The sequence below is a fragment of the Camellia sinensis genome, unplaced genomic scaffold, assembly GCF_055761805.1.
Source record: "Camellia sinensis isolate YWXY unplaced genomic scaffold, ASM5576180v1 Unanchor1, whole genome shotgun sequence".
Taxonomy (NCBI): Eukaryota; Viridiplantae; Streptophyta; class Magnoliopsida; order Ericales; family Theaceae; genus Camellia; species Camellia sinensis.
The window spans coordinates 2670823-2679056 of NW_028128987.1; the positions used below are offsets into that span (position 1 = coordinate 2670823).

The window sequence follows — 8234 nt, forward strand, 5'->3', positions numbered from 1 at the left end:
TGATGCTCATTCTTTTCCTAAACCAGTTTTCTTTCATCCCTTCTTGTTTCCTTCAAATCCAAACCTATCCAAACCTATAAACAAGATGTTTTTTAAATATTTTTTCAAAAGTTCATCTCCCTTTCATTTATTTCCACTTTGTCCTTACTCAGTTTACTAAAAAGTGCAATATTTTAATTGAAATGGGAGCCTCAGAACTTCGTAGAAACATTTAGAAAAATATTTTGAAAAAAAAGGTTTTATGGTCTAAAATAGTTTAGCCAAAAATGTGTGAAGATTGGGATTAAAACTCAAATTCCATTTTTTTGTTGAGGACTACTGGGGAACACATTCTGATTGTCATCATCGAGTAATCAACAGAAAATGGGGTGTCTACAGTACTCCCCATTGAATTCTACCCCACAAACTGACACCAACTGTACCATTGATATGAAGAACCCCTGTACAGTTTCACTGTAAAGCACATAGCAGATAAAGAAAGCCAAAACACCCCTATGAGGGGGGTAGGGTTACCCTGTCTTAGATACGACATGATCTAGGGTTTCCCTACTCCAAGCAAGTAGTTTCACAATATCCTGCATATGGGTGAGCATCCTATTCTATGTTGGAACAATCACCATGGCTTTACTCTGTGCAACTAGTCCGATTGGTCAAAAGAGGTACCTCAACAAGGTTGCCTAATATACCTCTCACGCCTAACACTGAGAAGTAAAAGAAGGATTAAGCGGTACAATAGTAATTCAGATGCAAGGGTTGTGTTTCCAATATGGCAGAGCCCATGACTGACCAGCCTTTTGGCAAGCTTTTTAAGCAAGCCTCTGGCAAGCCATCTAGGAATAACAGATGGAAAACATAGTGACTTAAGAGTATCAATGCAAATGCAAATGCAAATGCAATGCAAATAATATATATGTGTAGATAAAATTTCACATCATGAGGTCCAAGTCAAGTTCTCTAAATCCCCAGTAGAGTCGCCAGAAACTGTAGCTGGTTTTTCATGCTCTTCGGAGGGGTTTAGTCTTCTCGGATACGCTAGCCCTATAGTTCAAATTCCCGTGATTCTTAATCTGGTTTCACAAGTGCAATGTGAAACAGAAAAACACAAATGAGAGTCCAAAATCAGCAAATCTTTGAAAAATCTATTTATAATTAGAAATGCCAAAAACGGACTACATTGTCAGATTTGAGAGTCGCCACCTAAATATTTTTTTAGAAAATTTAGGAAACCCGTGACTCGTGTCAAAGACCACTTGTCCGTCATAACCAAAGTGTCTCGACTCGGGAACTTAGGTATGAGAGAGGAAGGTCATAAATTGAGTATGCCACTCACCCGATCAAAAATTGACCTCTACTAATCATGATGTGATTTTAATGTACAGTATATGCTCATGTTCTGATTATTATGCTAACTTACTATGTGAGGCACACAAGTATAAACTACGTCACTTACTTTGGAATACTCTGATTTCATGTCTGTTTGAAAAGAATTTTGAATATATGCTACTCGAAAAAGTGAGCTCATATGTATATTTAATGAAAATCATCCCAACTTAAGCGAAATAGCCTTCATTCACCGACATTCATAGAGATATCACTACAACAGAAAAGGGTTTTTACGACGCGCAATGTACACCGTAAAAACTCTTTTATGACGTGCAACGCGCATCATATTATGACCAGTTATGAAAAATAATTCACTTTCAACAACATGCTTCGTATGCTGTTAAAAATTATTCTACGACAAATTTTGTACGTCGTCGTTACTTTTTCTACGACATGCTATAGTACATCGTTAAAAACTATTTAACGGTACATTTTGTGCGTCGTTATTTTTTCTACGACTACTTTTGCACGCTGTTAATTGGTAAGGCAGATAACGACGCTGATTGCGCGCCGTAAAATATGTAATACGACGACTTATTATGTCTGCCGTAGAATATGTAGTTTTTTTATTTTTAAATTCAATAGGTTTTATTTGACCAATTTTGTACAATCTAACAAATATTACAAACAAGCATCACAAAATATCAATCAACCACCAAAATATTGTTTGAAACATCAAAAAGAAACTATATCCATAAATTATAAATATTCAACAATTGTCTATACATTCTAAACATTCAAAAACTATATCCTTAAGTTCTAAACTGTACAAAAAGTTTAAACCACCCAGAACTATGCATATATAACTTTCTAAACATATCGATAACTATAAAGAGATTATCTAAAACTACTGACAACAGTTCCTAGAGCAGTTGCACCTGCAGCTGTAGCAAATCCACTTGCTCCTATCACAGGGACAAAGGTGCCCAATGTATATGTTAAGGCACCTAAATCCACAGCAATAGCTGGAGCAACTAACCTTGTTGCATTTCTTGTCTGCATGACAAAGGAAACTTCATATAAGTACAAAAACCAATGACTCAGGGACAAAAATATTTCTTGAAGTATTAAGAAATGATCGAGAAATTTTAATACATCAACAAATTTGAAGATCATCGTGGTTGCCTCCATACAAATTTGAAGATTTGATCCGAACAATTTTTTTTTTTTGCTCTTTCCCATAAATATATACAAGAAGCAAACCTTCCCAACACATATGGAACAAACTGCACTGATGTAAGTCCATATAAATAATTTCCAAGTGAGAAAGGAAGCAAAGGGCTCAAACGGAGAAGCGTAACAACTCTAAAACCATTTTCTCCAATTGCCTTGTCAATCGCAAGAAATTTCTTGTTTTCTTCCACCAATTTAAGAATACGATCACAGGCAAAATATCTGGCAATTAGAAAGGCAACACTTGCAGCCGAAAGGGTAAGAAGATACAAGTTCAAATACACCCCATTTCCTTAAAATTTGTTCTCTCATACTGGCAAAACTTCCAACTTACCTGATTAGTATTTAGTAGTAACTCAATTAAGTAGGAAATCAGATAATGCTCCTGGAGGTCAACTGATCCGAAGAAATAGAATATCTTTCACATCAAGCCAAACATCATTACTTACCTTAACACACATTATTTTAAGTCTTTTTTTTTAATTTTAAAAAAAAAAAACTAATTAATTGAATTTCCTGATGCATGTTTCAGTTTGTCTTTGCACATGCCCAACAACATATGTTTTTAAGTTCAAGAAGCATTTTGATGCATTACCTGAATTTCAGGTTCAGCTACAACATATGGCTTAAGTAGTTTATCTCCAAATGCACGAGAAACCGCAAGAACACCACCAACCCGCCATGTTCCTAAGGAAGTTCAGCAACAATGTGAGTAATTCATATCTAGAAGACACTAAGCTATGCTAACACCAATTAACCAAGGAATAATCAGTGACATACAATGCATCTATAATTTTTATGCAATCTAATAATAGAGAATTTATATTTTCAGCAATGTATCAAACTCTAGAAATCATCCCCTCATCAAGACAACAATACCATGAAAGTCTAATGTAGCAGAATCTCAAAGTCACCACAGCAGCAAAGAATGTGCATACCAAAAATCCACACATTATAAAAGCCATCAGAGAAGTTAGTTTTGTGACCACGACGACGTATTATTTCTAAGACTCATTTTGCAACCTGTATAATTAAATCACAAGTAAAATTAACATGATCTATATAAACTCCACTTCAAATTAGCATGGTTAAATTACAAGTAATCAATATCAGTACATAAAAATACACTAATCATGTGGTGCTGACAAATGAATTTCAAACAGTCAACAGTAGCATAGTTACTGCTAAACTTCCCATCACATAGATAAACAAACTTACACCACACACCAAAATTAGATATAACAATTAGACTCCAAAATGGATTATGGCTGGGTTTGCGGCACATAAAAGCAGAGTAAGTATGGCTATGGGGGAGGAATTGATTATATAATTCAGAATGGGGATAGGTTGCAGTTAACCCCTTTGTATCCCATCCCATCCTAATTATGTATTTCACAAGAGGCCTCGCCAGTACAGATCGGTTATTGAAAGAATGGTAAGGTTTTCACACCTCTATAAAAAATCTACTTTTGTTATTTTTATAATTGAAAAAATAACAAATGACATTTACATATTATAAATCAAATCAACACAATCGATGATATTAAATAATATGTGAAATAATTGAGGATCATTCCCTATGCATTGTAAAATTACATTTGAAATAGAGTACTAAAAGAATTTTTCAAAAACTTAAGGGATCATCCCATCTACATTGTAAAAATGCTCTTGAAATAGAGGGCCAATGAAAAAACATTTTGAAGACTTAAAGGGACCATTTCATATACAGTATCAATATAATCTTAGAATTATTGGGTAATAATAAAATTTTGAAGAACTCCATGATATTCAAGCTGAAGTCTTTGAGCAAGGATTTTAGCCTTCAAGATAGATAAAGTTTACAATAGCATAAAAATTGAGTCAACTTGCTCAAGGAAAGTAAAACCAAACTTCAATTCTATATGCACGAGGTTCATAAGTTCAACTTTTAAATTTTATCACTCTGGAAGTTTGGAAATTGGGAATGAAACTAAAACAAGATATATCATGAATTTCATTAAGTTAAAAACTATACTCATGTCAGAATTACTCAAACAACACAAATAACAAAGCAAAGAAACTACTTCAGCGCTAACAGCTTTTGGCACAACTACACACCATAAACAGATACACGTAGACAGAGTTGGAAATGAAAGACATGATTTACCTGCCCAAATGATGAAACCCCCAGCTTGTTCAATTCTTTGGCGTTTATCAGATCTATCAGTTTTGTGATCAATAGACAAAGGGATAGCTGCATGAGGCACACCAAAAAATACGAAAAGTTAAAAAATATATTATTGCATTTTCTATGAATATTCAGCTAATCTAAAAGAACTAAAACCAACAAAAATCCGCACTAATACTTCGTGAATGGTAGTGTGCTTTCATAGCCCCACTTCCTATCATACCACAAAAGAACAAGAATCATAATTTTGTGCACAACCAAACAAGATCAGAGCGGCATAACACAGTTTGTTATAAATCAGCAAGGCAATTTTCTCATTCGTGACCACGAAAATGAATAATGAAGTATGCTGCAACAGGTGTAAAATCAAAGCCTTGGAGAAATGATACAGCAAGAGGGATAAGTTAACAGTAAACCAATATATATATATATATATAGAAACAATGCAACAAAAATAAGGTTGGAGTGTGAGAACATAATCCTTATATTAGACAAGCCCAAGAGAATAACTCTAAATATTCTCATAAATGAGGGGAAAATCGATCACAATGAACTCTAGAAAGTGTATTATCTATATCCCAAACCATTTTTTATCCTTGAAAAAAAAAAAAAAGGAATATGAAAGAAGTAAAGTATATAAAAGCCAACATTCCAAGCAAAACAGCAGTAGAAGCCAAGGTAAATAATGGGCTTGCTTGGTCTTAGCACCATAACAAATTCTAATAACGTCGTTTAGACAGTAAATGGAAATGCATAGATGAGATTGAAGTCAATAATCCTGAGATGGGTCTTAAATATCAAGAAATTGGGTTCAACATAACCAAATAAAAAAAAAATTAATTAATTGGCAAACAATTCTACAGCAATTTCTCAAAAATGCCTCACGTTTAATTTTTCCTACATTCAAACCAACATACCACCAATACAAAGAAAATCCACACCTAATTCTCAGAAATTCTCAAATGGGTATTTTGAATTCTTCAATGCAATTAAAAATCAATAAAAGAACAGCAAAATCAGAGACATACTTTCAGTATATCTCAAAAAATTGCTTCACTTTTAAGAGATCCTAAATTCTAATAATCCTGAGATGCGTGTCAATTATCATGAAATTGGGTTCAACATAACCCAATTATAATTAAACAATTTTACACCGATTTCTCAAAGTAGTCTCATATTTAATTTCCTACCATTGGAACCAAAATACCACCAACATATAAAGAATCTACATCTAATTCTTAGAAATTCTCAAATGGGTATTCTCCAACTAATATGTACATATGCAAGCAAACCCAGATGAACAAATTCAGATTTCAAGTGAAAACAAAAAGTGAATCAAACATCTACAAAAACTTGAAGAAACCCAGATGCATAACAGGTACAAGAATGATTAAAAGAAAGAATTTTTTTTATTTTTGCATACCACATAAAGAGGTAGGGATTGGATGATTGAAGATGAAGAACTAGAGGGTTGTTGGTAGAAATCTCGACCCCCTTCTTGGAATACCCGCTGCACCACATTATCGTCCATGGACACAAACCCAATACAATTCCAGAGCTTCTCTCAATTGAAGAAAATAGAGAGAGAATTTTCGATTGCTTTTTGGGTTCTGCTTATATGGATACATACATGATGATGATAAAAAAAACTCACCGAACCGAACATGTGAGTCTATTGCTTAACTTCAGAATCTTCCACAGGTGAGTCTTTGATTTGACTGACCTCAACGGTGTGGAGCCGCAACCAGTCCAGAGGTGTTGACGAAGAAGAAAGGAAAGAACGAGTACAAGAGAGTGAAAGAGTGACGACAACTGTGTCGTAGCTGGAGGTTTTGCCTCAAGTTTGACCACCGGCCTCACCGATCGCCAGAGAGAGAGGAGAGATCAAAGAACGATCCAGAAGAGAGAGGCTACTCTTGAGAGATTAGGGGCTTGGTGGGTTTGTTTTTGGGAGTTGTTTTTGAAAAAAAATTTGTAAGGAAGTTTAGAAATTTTTTTTAGTTTGTTTAGTTGTATGTTTTGAGAGGGATGTTTTTTTGGGAGTGTGGAATAAATTAAAAAAATGATTGATTGATGTGTAAAAGAGAGAAAATAATTTTAAAAATTTTTTAAGAAAAATTTAAACTAAACAAATTTTTAAAATTTTTTTTTAAAATTTATCTCTCAAATGCAAACCAAATATACCCTGATTTTGGTTTGGGGCAAAAAATCTTATATGAATCTGTGATACGAGGAGTTGGGGCTTTTGGTTTGGAGCTGAAGAGGGCGTTGGATTTTTTTTTTGAATTTTTTTTTTTGAATTTATTTTGGTGTTTGGCGCTCAAAATTTTTATTTTGGCGCTATTTTTTTTTCCAGTAGTACCTTTCACGATAGCAATTGCAAGTCGTAAAAAGTGTAATATTTTAAACGACTGGCCTTCGTGCGTTGTGGAAAGTGCAATTCTTAACGGTTGACTTTTTGTGCGCCGTGAAATGTTCAATATTTTTAACAGCTGGTATACGTGCGTCGTGTATAGTTAATATATTAACAGCATGCCATATGCACATCATAGAAAGTTTTATTATTTATGGGTAACATTGTAAGCCGTAAAAAAATCTTCATTATTAGTATTTACAGCCTACGTAATAGACACGTCGTGGTAGGGAAATTATTTACGACATGCAAAAAAAGTAAGTCATAAAAGTGAGAAACCACGGCTTGCATTTGCTGTATGTCGTTAATGTGGAGTCGTAAAAACTCAGTTTTGTTGTAGTGTATATCGAATAAGCACTTAGCCTCATAGTAGTATACTTGATATGGCAACACGAACACACATGTAATATGCTAAAGAAAGAAATGTTCACCTAGTACTCAATCAAGACAAGCCAAAGGAAAGGAAATAATTAGAGAAATACATGCTCTAATATGCAAGTGATTAATGCAACACATACAAAATGCAACTATCGAATTCGGCTTCTTAACATGACATATGGATCAATTCAAGGCATATGGTAGCGCATGTATTCAAGCAAAAAATAATCGATGTTTATCAAGTATGATGAGCCAAATCCTAATGTAAGCAAAAAATGGGTGCAAGTCATGGTAATGTATGAAACCAAAAATATGATACTAAATGCAACCATAGTAAGCAAGTAAATAAAAAGGGAGAAAGAATGGGGGTTAGAAGACATACAAAATATTACATGTGTTACAAATTTTCCCTCGCACAAAAGGATCCGAATGAATGTCCTAATTTAAACTAATTATTACAATACCAAATAAATTAACAAAATCAACTAGCTATTACAAATTCAAATGAAGCCAACTAATTAATTACACCATACTAATATTAAAGCGCTAATTTAATCGAACGGGAGGCGAGGAGCCACATGCGCACGACGGAGAACATCCTCTCAGAAACCTTTCTGTTTGTTGCCAGAATATGCTCTGTGGGCAGTCAGAAAATTATTCAGTTTTGGCCTTAGGTTCTGCTCTATTCTTCTACAAAAGTGCCACGGCCTGTACAAAAAT

General features: G+C 34.1%; 1 long non-coding RNA gene across 2 annotated transcripts; it reads right to left on the reverse strand.

The window, feature by feature from the left end:
• Positions 1-2046: 2046 nt before the first annotated feature.
• LOC145814360 (uncharacterized) lies at positions 2047-6935 on the reverse strand. 2 transcript variants are annotated; one of them, XR_014357656.1, is made up of 4 exons: positions 6147-6935; positions 4703-4789; positions 3152-3243; positions 2047-2379 (listed from the first exon to the last, which is right to left on the reverse strand). It is a non-coding gene; the product is annotated as an uncharacterized LOC145814360 (long non-coding RNA). The 2 variants fall into 2 exon arrangements; XR_014357657.1 differs by having other exon boundaries at positions 2047-2890; positions 6147-6713.
• Positions 6936-8234: the final 1299 nt, after the last annotated feature.